Source organism: Bubalus kerabau, chromosome 6, assembly GCF_029407905.1.
Source record: "Bubalus kerabau isolate K-KA32 ecotype Philippines breed swamp buffalo chromosome 6, PCC_UOA_SB_1v2, whole genome shotgun sequence".
NCBI lineage: Eukaryota > Metazoa > Chordata > Mammalia > Artiodactyla > Bovidae > Bubalus > Bubalus kerabau.
The window spans coordinates 66,011,397-66,025,781 of record NC_073629.1 but is presented as its reverse complement, the minus strand read 5'-3'; the positions used below and the strand labels follow the sequence as shown (position 1 = coordinate 66,025,781).

Below are 14,385 nucleotides of genomic sequence, written 5' to 3'. Positions count from 1 at the left end.
CTGTAGTTGAATGCAAATGGATGAGTGAGTACAGGAGGACCCAAAAGAAATATTGCTCAGGAAACTCATGAAATTGTGAGAAATTAAAAAACAAGGATGTGTTAAGCCAATATATTTTGGATTGATTTTTTGGGGTAGCAATATACAACTGAAAGAGCCTCAGATATGGTAGAGATGTCTAAAGAATAGACTTGAATGAAAATATGAAGACTTTTGTTCACTGTATTAAACTCTTAGATTTTGTTTGCTGACGACTATTAATCCATTGATTATGAAAGCATTTTAAGTTTAGTTTTTAAGTAGAGATCATTGCCTAAAAATATGTAAAGACTTCAGCTTGAGGGTTTATGGCTGACTGAATGCTTAATTATTTGCAATACAATTCAGACACATTATTATATTGAAATTTGTAGATGGCACCTCATTTCATAATGTTGCTTATTTAGAATTTTTAATGTATGGTTTATAGAAATAGGAATTCAAGATAAAACAAGGAAAATTTTTATAAAAATATTTGCTACCTAGATGAGTGAAAGGAAATGGATTGCTTTAAAATTGTGATAATTTGAAAAGACAAAGTGCAGAAAGTTGGCACTATTACACATTACTCAAGCACTGTAAAATCTAAATGTTTATAAAGACTTGTCTTCAAAAAGTGAATAATAGATCATTGCTATTTTAAAAATGTTTTTGAAGGATAAGTTTTGATAATTACTTAATATCAACTATTTACTCTGTTCTGTGGACCTTGAGGTGTTATAAATCACATTATCGTGATAGAAATAGAAACTGTTCTTATTATTATAAGTAGAGACTGTTAAATAAGATCAGTCTTTGGCCTAGTAAAAATATTTATGAGTCTTGATTTTTTCTAATAATGTTTTTTGAGACGTAAGAAGTAATCTATATGATTCTTTAATATGTGTCTGTCTAATCATTTAGATTTTCTCAAGTTCAAAAATCAAGCTCCTCTTACTAGTGAATTAAATGGAGTGTACAGATTTTCAGTATAAGTATTTTGATATTGAAATAAGGTCAACATTTTGCAGCACCAGCATCAATAGGAGCACATGTCCCCAAATTCCATTGAATATATTACCTTTAATGTTTCTGAACTTATCCAAATAAAGGCTTCCCTCAGTACCCATTCACTGGTTTGTAAAAATAATATTTGTGTCTATTTAGGACAAACAAGCCCCATGTAGAATCACTAAGAGATATTCTGGAAAATAAGTGTTTAACTTTATTTACAGTTCTTCATTACTATCCTTCCTAAAAGCACTTATTGCACACTTAAAACTCCCAATCCTGCCTTCTCACTACAGAATGTTAACCAATCACATATAAAATACTTTTCTGTATTCTTAATCGCACTTAGAGCAATGATCACCAAGCCAAGACTAAAAAGTGAATTGCCAAGAAGTCTGTTTTGACCCCTCTAAACTGTTATCAAATAATGCAATTTTTTTCTAGGATTGATCAAATATTGAGTAAGTCTACACAAGATAGTAAAATTTATATTATTAAAAAAATTGCTTACTGTTCCTGGTGGTTAAGGCAATCTAGGTTATGTGAACTTTGCTAGCTTTGCAGAGTTGTGATGTATGGAATATGTCAACATGAGCAGTACTACATTTGATGTTTCTTAGCTGAAAATACAAGGCAAATCCTGAAGCATGAATAAAATTTATGCTGGTTTAAGAACTTTTCATTGCTTTTAGTAACTCAGAACAGTAGGATATAAAATTTAAAACCAAAGTCTTATATGCAGTCAATATACAAAATGGTGTCTGATGTCCTAACATGATAATAACATAATGTCCATATGGAGGAAATGCTTTAGTAAATTGTAGCACAGCCACATAAAGTAATGAAACACAATAGTGAAAACAGTTGAACTGGTGTAATGTGTTTTGAAATGGTAAAAACTAAAAATATATAATAATGAACATAAAAAGCCATTGCAGATGATAATATTACTATCACACAAAAAAATGAAAAGCAATATTATGTTTGCAGAAAAACTGTTGACTTACTAGAAATGTGAGGATAATAAAAAAAAAAAAACTTAAATTACTGTTATCTCTGGGATATAGGAAAGAAAGAGAATTTAATGGTGAGTTACACATAGATGCTTCACATGAATTCAGAATGTTTATTTCTTAATCTGGCTAGATATATTGATCTTAATTTTAGCATTAGCAATATCAATTGACGAACAATTATCAATCGTCTTCAAACGATTAAGCATTTACTAAGTGGACAAGTGCAAGAGGTCACTTTCAGTGAATTTATCTAGTTAATTTTTAGATCTCAGCTAGGCTCACTCAGCTATCTGGGGTTGAGCTTGATATGGTTTCAGTTTGGAAGACTGAGGGATCCTGACTCAGCTGTCCTCCAGGTAGCTCTGATATTATTGGTCATGTCATCAGGATGATGGCAGACATTCAAGAGAAACCTGTAAGTCCTCTTGAATTCAGAGTTCATAATTCTATTGGTCAAATAGGTCATATGATGAGCCAAGAGTCAGAGATAAAGAACAGTGTAAATTATAACTCAAACAGTGTGAATAGAGAGAGATGAAGAATTTGAGCAATTTTGCAAGAGCCTATCTGCTTGTAAGGGCAAAATCTTTCATTTCCTCCCTTATGCAAAATGAGTGTCCCTTGGACAGCAAGGAGTTCAAACCAGTCAATCCTAGAGGAAATCAATCCTGAATATTCATTGGAAGACTGATGCTGAAGCTGAAGCTCCAGTACATTGGCCATCTGATGCAAAGAGTCGACTTATTGGAAAAGACCCTGTTGCTAGGAAAGATTGGAGGCAGGAGGAGAAGTGGATGACAGAGGATAAACTAGTTGGATGGCATCATCAACTCAATGGACATGAATTTGAACAAACTCCAGGAGATGGTGATAGACTCAGAAGCCTGGCGTGCTGCAGTCCACAGGGTCTAGAAGATTTGGACATGACTTAGCAACTGAACAACAACAAATTCAATTCTCATCTAATCACAGAGAAGTTCCTACCCTAAGATCTTATGATATACATGAATTTGAATGTGGCTACTTTTAATCTAAAGTCCTATGGACCAAAGAAAAATTTTCTGTCCCACTCACACCCAACACTCATTGGCAAAACTGCAGCAGGATAATAGTCAATACTACTGTTAGCAAAGACAAAGAACCCAAGGCTCTTTGGAAGTCATTCATTTAGAAATTGTGAAATTGCACTGGGAAGTTATAACCAGGTCCTCTATTATGGTAATGGAGAATGTTCTTAAGTCCAATTCTGATACCAAACAAGGGTTCCTCATTATTTTATTGTCTACAGCTTTTAGCCCTTATCACTTGGATGTCTTTCCTTTTCCTGAGCATCTTTTTGCCACATCTAAAGACAGCACTGGAAATTTTTTCCTGTAAAGATCATTAAAACCTTGTTTCCTGACCATATAAATTTGTGGTCCTAATGAACTATCTGAGGCCTGTTACACCATAGGGGTTGCAAAGAGTTTGAAGTGACTTAGCGACTAAACAATAACAATGATCTATTTACATTTTGAAAATCTCAGTTGATTATTGATCAGCTTATTTATTCTTTTGCCAGTGCATCTCTTTTAAAAATACTAAATGTATTTAAAATGTTTGATTTAGCAGGCTTAAAGCTTCAAAGCCACACTTGCTATTCTTTTTTTTTTAAATTTTATTTTATTTTTAAACTTTACAATATTGTATTAGGATGAGGAACACAGATATACCTGTGGCGGATTCATTTCGATATTTGGCAAAACTAACACACTTGCTATTCTTGAGAGTTGCATCTCTTTATATATTTGGTTATAGTGCTTGGACTATAGTGGACTATAGTGTTCAGACTCCTATGGAATCAGGACATTCAGTTTGCAGAAACCCTTTTGTCCAGGTGAAGGGTACTATTAACTGCTTAATGCTTTCTGGGGTCATAATAAAGGGACCCGTACCTGCACCCTTGATTTGTCTTTATCTATTATGACATATCTTAATTTGAGAGCTAGAGATAAGAAAGAATTTTAACTTCCAACGTAGCAGGTTCTGGACCCTCTGTTCTTCTATTGTGCTAGCCACTATTCTGGGCTCATCTCTTGAGTGTAGTACATTTTCATATATAGTAAATACAAAATAACTCTTGTTTTCAACGTTTTTGCCTGGAAATTTCTGTGTTAAAGATAAAATATTTGTTAGTTACATTTATCTTGTAAGTTAAAGCAAGTAATAGTTTTACAAAGTGTTTTGCAACTACATAGTATGTTCACTTTGTTTATTTTCCTTTGGCAGCTCCCTTGCAATTTTTCCAACCTCCTTTTACTCTCTCTTCACTGCACTTCCAGCCTTCTGCTAAAAACTTGTCCCTACATTGTGCCATATAGTTTAGATTTTTATTACAGTATCACCCAACTCTTAGGATAAATTTCTGTATCAGTTACTTCTTGCTACAATAATGTTCAGTGAGCAACTATTCTGAAAGTAAGTGACTTAAAACAACACTATTTAGCTGTTGAGTGTATGCTCATGATTTAGGCTTTGTTTGCTTGGGGTTCTTTAGATTTTTAGATTCACTCACACGTCTGCAGGTGTACTGACTGTTGGCTAATCTGGACTGGCTCTGTCACACGTCACACGTCTGCAGGTGTACTGACTGTTGGCTAATCTGGACTGGCTCTGGCTGGAATGACTTGGGCAGCTCGGATATGGTCCATTTATCACTTCTACATCAAGCTGGTCTGAGAACACGGTTATGACAATTACAGAAGTACAAGCATGCAAAGACTCATGAAACCCAGGTTCACAATTGAGACATTCATTTCTAAATGTATTGAATAAGACCCAGAGTCAGAGTAGGGGGAATTATAATTATAAAGTAACTATGAAGTTACTTGACAAGGATAGGGATTTGGGAAAGGTAAGATTTGGGTCTGTTTTTTTAATCTATTTTACAACAAGTAATAGTATTTTCATTACAACTAATTTATAGATTTACCTTTGCAAGGCCTAATACATTACAGTGCTTATGTGAATTATCTCTGGAATGGGGAAACTTTCCCCAATTTAAATTTAAACAAAACCATTACATCATCCCTACACAATATTTTATCTTCCAAAGCAATATCTGTACTTCAGAACCAGAGTCATAACTGCATACACTTGTAACATTTTAATAGCTAGGATTATAAACATACATGCGCAGACTAGTTACCTCAAAACACAAAGAATTTCCTCATGAAAACTAATGATACCAATCTTAAATACAGCAATATTGTTTACTGGAGAATAAACCATCAGTTTCAAAACAAACTTCACATAGAAGTTACCCAAAAGCCCATATTAAAAGATTTTTTTTTATAGAAAACTATTCAATGTGTAGTGGAAATATGCAATACATTTTAAAATTGCTGCAAAGTATTTGCTACTCCTCTCACTGAAAGATAGAGTATAATTTTCCTCATTTTAAATCTGGGTTGTGGTAACTAGCTGGGCCAATTGAAAGAAGTAGAAACAAAAATCTGGGATTTTCAAGGCCAAGTCATTTGATCCTTCAACTCCCCCTCAGCCCCTTCTCAAGCTTATGTAACATTCTCTCCCTCCTTTCTTTTTAAGGTTTTTTTTTTTTTCCATGTGGGCCTTTTAAAAAGTCTTTATTGAATTTGTTACAGTATTGCTTCTGTTTTATATTTTGGTATTTGAGCTGTGAGGCATGTGGGATCTTAGCGTCTCAACCAGGTGGATGGAACCCATACCCTCTGTCTTAGAAGGCAAAGTCTTCATCACCGAACCTCCAGGGAAGTCCCTCTCTTTGAAGCCCTCTGACAGTATAGAAGAAGTCCTTTTATCTTAAGACAATTGAGCTAAAGAGATCACTTGTAGGCACTCTAGGGGACAACACCAGAAGAGGTTAGGCTTCCAGATATTCCTGGGAAGGCTCTAGATACATATGTCATCATATTTGATTTTTTTCCTTTTTTTTTTTACCAGCCTCTGCCAGATGAATATGACCGAATAACCTCAGGAAATATAAAAGGAAAGTTCCCCGAATCCTGATCTAATTTGTGACCCAGAAAAACCATGAAATATAATAAAACAAATATTGTTTTAATAAGCCAAATTGGAGTTATTTATTAGATAACCAGAACAGAAACTGGAAGCAAGAAGTGGGAACTTGGCTTTCAATTCAGTTCAGTTCAGTCACTCAGTCATGTCTGACTCTGTGAGAAACCTAAAACATGACCTTGGCTTTGAGCACAGGTGACAGGTACAAACTAGACAAAAATTTGAGAAAATTTTTTGCAAGTTATAAAGGCCTTGAAAAGACTATTAGTGAGAGATCAAAGGATCACAAGTAAAACATTTAGAGGTTACAGAAAAGGACCCTTTTTATATAATGGCAAAATTTTGGCAGCTCTGTTATCTGCAGTAATGGGGAAAATAAAAAGGTCACCAAATGAACTCATTGATCTCACTGGAGAGATTTCCAGGAAGAATATAAAAAGTACCAACTGACTTCTTACATGTCTTTAAGATAAAATATGAAAAGAGAGGTAACCTAAAGATAAAATGTTTCAGTCTTCCAGCAGAATTTAGAGGAAACATAAAGGAGCCAAGACATGCTAGACGTGAAATTAAAACTGTCTCTCTTTCTCCATCTCTTCTAGTAAAATATTCTCAAGGTAAAATGTGTTCTCAAGGAAAATACTACCTCTAAGGCAGTAAAACATGGGTTTTGGATAAAGAAGCGAAAAGCAAAGGAGAAAAGGAAAGATATACCCATTTGAATGTAGAGTTCCAAAGAATAGCAAGGAGAGATAAGAAAGCCTTCCTCAGTGATCAATGCAAAGAAATAAAGGAAAACAATAGAATGGGAAAGACTAGAGATCTCTTCAAGAAAATTAGAAATACCAAGGGAACATTTCATGCAAAGATGGGCTCGATAAAGGACAGAAATGGTATGGACCTAACAGAAGCAGAAGATATTAAGAAGAGGTGGCAAGAATACACAGAAGAACTGTACAAAAAAGATCTCCACAACCCAGATATTCACAATGGTGAGATCACCCACTTAGAGCCAGACATGCTGGAATGCAAAGTCAAGTGGGCCTTAGGAAGCATCACTACAAACATAGCAAGTGAAGATGATGAAATTCCAGTTGAGCTTTTTCAAATCCTGAAAGATGATGCTGTGAAAGTGCTGCACTCAATATGCCAGCAAATTTGGAAAACTCAGCAGCGGCCACAGGACAGGAAAAGGTCAGTTTTCATTCCAGTCCCAAAGAAAGGCAATGCCTAAGAATGCTCATACTACCACACAATTGCATTCATCTCACATGCTAGCAAAGTAATGCTCAAAATTCTCCAAGCCAGGCTTCAACAATAAGTGAACCGTGAACTTCCAGATGTTCAAGCTGGTTTTAGAAAAGGCAGAGGAACCAGAGATCAAATTACCAACATCCACTGAATCATCAGAAAAGCAAGATAGTTCCGGAAAAACATCTATTTCTGCTTTATTGACTATGCCAAAGCCTTTGACTGTGTGGATCACAATAAACTGTGGAAAATTCTGAAAGAGATGGGAATACCAGACCACCTGACCTGCCTCTTGAGAAATCTGTATGCAGGTCAGGAAGCAACAGTTAGAACTGGACATGGAACAACAGACTGGTTCCAAATAGGAAAAGGAGTACGTCAAGGCTGTATATTGTCACCCTGCTTATTTGACTTCTATGCAGAGTACATCATGAGAAACGCTGGGCTGGAAGAAGCACAAGCTGGGATCAAGATTGGCGGGAGAAATATCAATCACCTCAGATATGCAGATGACCCCACCCTTATGGCAGAAACTGAAGAGGAACTCAAAAGCCTCTTGATGAAAGTGAAAGAGGAGAGTGAAAAAGTGGGCTTAAAGCTCACATTCAGAAAACTAAGATCATGGCATCTGGTCCCATCACTTCATGGGAAATAGATGGGCAAACAGTGGAAATAGTGTCAGACTTAATTTTTTTGGTCTCCAAAGTCACTGCAGATGGTGACTCCAGCCATCAAGTTAAAAGATGCTTAGTCCTTGGAAGGAAAGTTGTGAGCAACCTAGACAGCATATACCCGTGGCGGATTCATGTTAATGTATGGCAAAACCAATACAATATTGTAAAGTAATTAACCTCCAATTAAAATAAATAAATTTGTATCAAAAACAAAAAAAGCAGAGACATTACTTTGTCAACAAAGGTCAGTCAAGTCAAGGCTATGGTTTTTCCAGTGGTCATGTATAGATGTGAGAGTTGGACTATAAAGAAAGCTGAGCACTGAAGAATTGATGCTTTTGAACTGTGGTATTGGAGAAGACTCTTGAGAGTCCCTTGGACTGCAAGGAGATCCAACCAGTCCATCCTAAAGGCAATCAGTCCTGGGTGTTCATTGGAAGGACTGATGTTGAAGCTGAAGCTCCAATACTTTGGCCACCTGATTTGAAGAGCTGACTCATTGGAAAAGACCTTGATGCTAGGAAAGATAGTAGATGGGAAGAGAAGGGGATGACAGAGAATGAGATGGTTGAATGGCATCCCTGACTCAATGGACACGAGTTTGGGTAACTCTGAGAGTTGGTGATGGACAGGGAGGCCTGGCGTGCTCCGGTTCAGGGGGTCGCAAAGAGTCGGACTCAACTGAACAACTGAATTGAACTGATGGAAAGTTGTTTGTCTCAAGGCAATTTTTAAGTGTTTTCTTTGAGTGAATTCCTACAAGGCTTACAGAAAACTCATAAACTTTTTAAGAAAACTGTACTACCAGCTTAGCCTAAAAGGGATAGGGAGAGTACACACAAGTAAATTGACTTTAGGACTCTAAACTTCTACAAACAGGAAGCAGAATAAAATTATATAATTTTATATAATGTCAAATACTGACCATTTCTCATGATAGGAGAAAAGGTGAATTCATGGGCAAGATAAACAAACAAACAAACAAACAAACAAAAAAACCTATAAAGCAGAACCAAGGAGTCATTTTTGAGGATCAAAGGAGATTCCTCATGCATACATTGTCAACATGTGCTCAGCTGTATTTCAGAATTTCTATGGACCATAATGACTGTTATGTGTATCTTGCTCTCCCCTTATTCCCATGAAAGGGACAGTCTATTGTGGTTATCCTAAGACCATATCAATATTTGTTGGATGTGTGTGTGGTGGGGGTCAGTTAACTTATCTTGTAGTTATCAAGTCTTCATATTGAATGAAACCCTACTAAGGGATATACTAGGGGAACCACAGCTATGAGGATCATCTACAATTAAAGCTCCATTAGGTGAAAAGCTTCTAAAAGTGCACCTCAAACTGATACTATGATTGGATAAGACTTTGGGAAGGGCATGAGTGTGTTTTTGTTGGGAGAATTGTAAATATTAATAAAGTGTGGTTGCCTGGAATTGTGGAAGATTAGACATGGCTACAAGCTGTTTGGCATTTCTCTTATGAATGTAGACTGTTTGTCTCTTGAATGTGGGTAGTTTCTGGGTGGTAAATATGGTGGCAAATTACAACATTGTACCAGTATTCAGTTCTGAGTCTTTCACGACTAGAATCTTCTTCCTGTCTTTTGAAACACTCACTCTGGGAGATGTTAGAAGTCTGCCTATTCTGCTGAGAAAACTCAACTAAGCCATTTGAAGAGGCTACCTGGGGGAATATGGATGAAGATAATCCAGTTGTCTTCAAAGCTTCCCAGCCCAGGAACCAGATGGAATAAAAGAGTCTTTATGTAATTCTAGTTGCAGGTCCTGCCTGAAGGTAACAACGTGAGAGACACTCAATGAGAATATAATGCTGGGCCTAGTAAATTCACAGAATTATAAGAACAAATGACAAATATATTTAAGCCATTATGTTTTGTGATAGTTTTATGCAGAAATATACACAATTATATTTTCTAAGCTGGAGTTGATTTAGACGTAAAAATCTAAAATTAGAATCTGAGCCCATTGTTGTAATGAGATGATGATTTGGGGGGCTTCAAAAGGGCAAAGAGTTTATTTTTCAAGTGAGAGAAATGTAAACAATTGATGAGCACACATCAGACTGTGATAGCCTAAAGATGTTTGCAATTTTTTGCTGTTCCTCCCACTTAGAAAGGGTATCTAATTCCTAAATAAAAAGCGACAAAAGTGATAATCTGTGATTTCCTGTGTCTGGAGAGGCCTTACAAATAGCTGTGAAATGAAGAGAAGCCAAAAGCAAAGGAGAAAAGGAAAGATATAAGCATCTGAATGCAGAGTTCCGAAGAATAGCAAGAAGAGATAAGAAAGCCTTCCTCAGCGATCAATGCAAAGAAATAGAGGAAAACAACAGAATGGGAAAGACTAGAGATCTCTTCAAGAAAATTAGAGATACCAAGGGAACATTTCATGCAAAGATGGGCTCGATAAAGGACAGAAATGGTATGGACCTAACAGAAGCAGAAGATATTAAGAAGAGGCAAGAATACACAGAACTGTACAAAAAAGATCTTCATGACCCAGATAATCACGATGGGGTGATCACTGACCTAGAGCCAGACATCCTGGAATGTGAAGTCAAGTGGGCCTTAGAAAGCATCACTACGAACAAAGCTAGTGGAGGTGATGGAATTCCAGTTGAGCTATTTCAAATCCTGAAAGATGATGCTGTAAAAGTGCTGCACTCAATATGCCAGCAAATTTGGAAAACTCAGCAGTGGTCACAGGACTGGAAAAGGCCGGTTTTCATTCCAATCCCAAAGAAAGGCAATGCCAAAGAATGCTCAAACTACCGCACAATTGCACTCATCTCATATGCTAGTAAAGTAATGCTCAAAATTCTCCAGGCCAGCTTCAGCAATACGTGAACCGTGAACTTCCAGATGTTCAAGCTGGTTTTAGAAAAGGTGGAGGAACCAGAGACCAAATTGCCAACATCCGCTGGATCATGGAAAAAGCAAGAGAGTTCCAGGAAAACATCTATTTCTGCTTTATTGACTATGCCAAAGCCTTTGACTGTGTGGATCACAATGAACTGTGGAAAATTCTGAAAGATATGGGAATACCAGACCACCTGACCTGCCTCTTGAGAAATCTGTATGCAGGTCAGGAAGCAACAGTTAGAACTGGACATGAAACAACAGACTGGTTCCAAATAGTAAAAGGAGTACGTCAAGGCTGTATATTGTCACCCTGCTTATTTGACTTCTAAGCAGAGTACATCATGAGAAACGCTGGGCTGGAAGAAGCACAAGCTGGGATCAAGATTGGCGGGAGAAATATCAATCACCTCAGATATGCAGATGACACCACCCTTATGGCAGAAAGTGAAGAGGAACTCAAAAGTCTCTTGATGAAGGTGAAAGAGGAGAGTGAAAAAGTTGGCTTAAAGCTCAACATTCAGAAAACGAAGATCATGGCATCTGGTCCCGTCTCTTAGTGGGAAATAGATGGGGAAACAGTGGAAACAATGTCAGACTTTATTTTTTGGGGCTCCAAAATCACTGCAGATGGTGACTGCAGCCATGAAATTAAAAGATGCTTACTCCTTGGAAGGAAAGTTATGTCCAACCTAGATAGCATATTCAAAAGCAGAGACATTACTTTGCCAACAAAGGTTCGTCTAGTCAAGTCTATGGTTTTTCCAGTGGTCATGTATGGATGTAAGAGTTGGACTGTGAAGAAAGCTGAGCACTGAAGAATTGATGCTTTTGAGCTGTGGTTTTGAAGAAGACTCTTGAGAGTCCCTTGGACTGCAAGGAGATCCAACCAGTCCATTCTGAAGGAGATCAGCCCTGGGATTTCTTTGGAAGGACTGATGCTAAAGCTGAAACTCTAGTACTTTAGCCACCTCATGTGAAGAGTTGACTCATTGGAAAAGACTCTGATGGTGGGAGGGATTGAGGGCAGGAGGAGAAGGGGACGACAGAGGATGAGATGGCTTGATGGCATCACTGACTTAATGGACGTGAGTCTGAGTGAACTCCGGGAGTTGATGATGGACAGGGAGGCCTGGCGTGCTGCGATTCATGGGGTTGCAAAGATTTGGACACGACTGAGCGACTGAACTGAACTGAACTTTGATTTCCAAGGCTATGTTGTAAAGACTAGATTCCACCCATTTTTCATGAAATAGTTTCTTTGGGGCCAAAAACCATCTAGGAAATGTGAGTACTCTGAAAATGTTCAGGTGAGGACATGTGTAGGTACTTTCATGGAAAGTCCTAGCTAAACCCCACATCCTCATTATTGCTACAAAGGCTCCAGACTTATGAGTGAAACTATCTCGGAAACTCAAGATTGGTCCATTTGTCAAGTGAATAGCATCAGGTAACCATTCATCAGGGTTTTCAAGGTGATGCAATAGTAAAGAGATAATCTGCCTGCCAGTGCAGGAGATGCAGGAAACATGGGTTCGATCTGTAAGTTGGGAAGATTCCTGGAGGAGGAAATAGCAACCCATTCCAGTATTCTTGCCTGGAATATCCCATGGGCAAAGGAGCCTAGTGGCCTATACCCGATGGGGTGCAAAGAGGCACATGGCTGATCACAAATGCCTGCCTGACTCAAACCTCATTCAACATTTCATGGAGTAGAAGAGTCAGATAATAGAGCTTTGATCAAACAACTGAACCATCAAAAATACAATAAAATTGGTTATTTTTGTAAGCTTCTAAATTTGGGACTGATTTTTATATAAGCACTAAATGACTATTACAGAATGCAAATTATGTAAAAGTATGGGTCAAATTGAACCAGCATATGTGTTTGAAGATGAAAGAAAAGAAAATAAATTCCAGGAAAGTATAAAATTCGTCAACAGATCCTTGTGGATATCTCCATGTTTTGGAAAGAATAAAAGAACACAGAATCATATCCTAGAGAGTAAAGTGCCTTCCATTTTGAAAAAAATAAAAAAGATATTGCATTGTATTTCACAGCCATTTTGGCCCAAAGGTCTCAATTCTACAAGCTTTCTTCAACATAACTCAGCTAAACTTAATTCCCTAGGCATACGTTCTCCAAAGGGCCATTGAGTTATAAAAATTAGCACTTTTGTAACTCAAATTCACCCTTCATTATGTTAAATCTTCATGTCCAGAATAACCAAGAGCAAAAATGCCTACCAAAAATCATTCAGAATTAAACTGTTCATACCTCTCCATAATTAAAAATCATCCTTTAAGTCATTTGAACTCTTAGGATTTTTCATTTCTAACACCTTTACAAGTGTTAACCTTTACAAGTTATAAAATCCCATGCAAATTAAGAAATTTACCTGCTTTCAGGATGGCATCATTTGCAAAGTCCTTGGGAGGAGTAATTTGCTTCCATGTTTGTCCTCCTGCGGATTTACCAATGTTTCAAATCTCTGCCATTATAGCACTTATTACATGTTGCTGTTATTTTTCAGTCATTAAGTCATGTTCCACTCTTTGCAGCCCCGTGAACTGCAGCATGCCAGGCTTCCCTGCCCTTCATTATCTCTTGGAGTTTGCTCAAACTCATATTCTTTGAGTCAGTGATGCCATCCAACCATCTCATTCTCTGTCTCCTTCTCCTCCTGCCCTCAGTATTTTCCAGCAGCAGGGTCTTTTCCAATGAGTTGGCTCTTTGCATCAGATGGCAAAGTATTAGAGCTTCATCTTCAGCATCAGTCCTTCCAATGAATATTCAGGGTTGATTTCCTATTGGGTTCTGTGCCCTTCTTAAAATGTTTGTTTTTGGAGTTCATGTGCCAATGCTTGCAATAAAAGGGGAGATAATTACATAATCTGTGAACACATTTTTCTCTTCCCAATATTACTTTTAGGGCTCTGCAACAACTTTGAGGGGTCGGATGGTGAAGGAGGTGGGAGGCAGTTTCAAGAGGGAGGGGGCATATGTATAGCTATGGCTGATTCATGTTGATATTTGGCAGAAACCAATACAATTCTGTAAAGCAATATCCTTTCATTAAAAAACTAATAAATTTTTAAAAATTAGGAGAGCATCTTATTCATTTTTATATAGCCTAGAATGCAAAGATTTGGGCACATGTAATAGAAAGCAAGAAAAATAACTTAAAGCAGTTTTGCTTCATAGGCATTTTGAAGAAGCAGAAGCAGAGAAAAGTAAGAAAAATAAGACACAAAGACTGTTTCCTGAGTTACCTGAGATGGAGGGAAGGAGAATAAGAGGGTATAGATGAGACAAGAGGATGCTCCTTTGAGTTCCTGTATAAGCTGGTTGCTGGCTACCTGAGCACACTCCAGGGATCATAGTAAGTTTTGTTTGCAAATAAGTCCTATAGGCTTTTGTCTTCTATCTTAAATAACTAAGCAAGGTCACAGTAGACAAATGTATGCTTCCTGAATGACTATTTTA

At 37.2% G+C, this 14,385-nt stretch overlaps 1 long non-coding RNA gene across 1 annotated transcript in view; it reads left to right on the top strand.

Annotated features, from left to right (window-relative positions):
- LOC129655224 (uncharacterized) overlaps positions 1-14,385 on the top strand; it is a 48,857-nt gene that overhangs the window by 32,625 nt on the left and 1,847 nt on the right. The window contains exon 3 of the long non-coding RNA XR_008715839.1: positions 14,104-14,281. This is a non-coding gene — a long non-coding RNA (uncharacterized LOC129655224). The remainder of the gene's footprint in view (positions 1-14,103; positions 14,282-14,385) is intronic.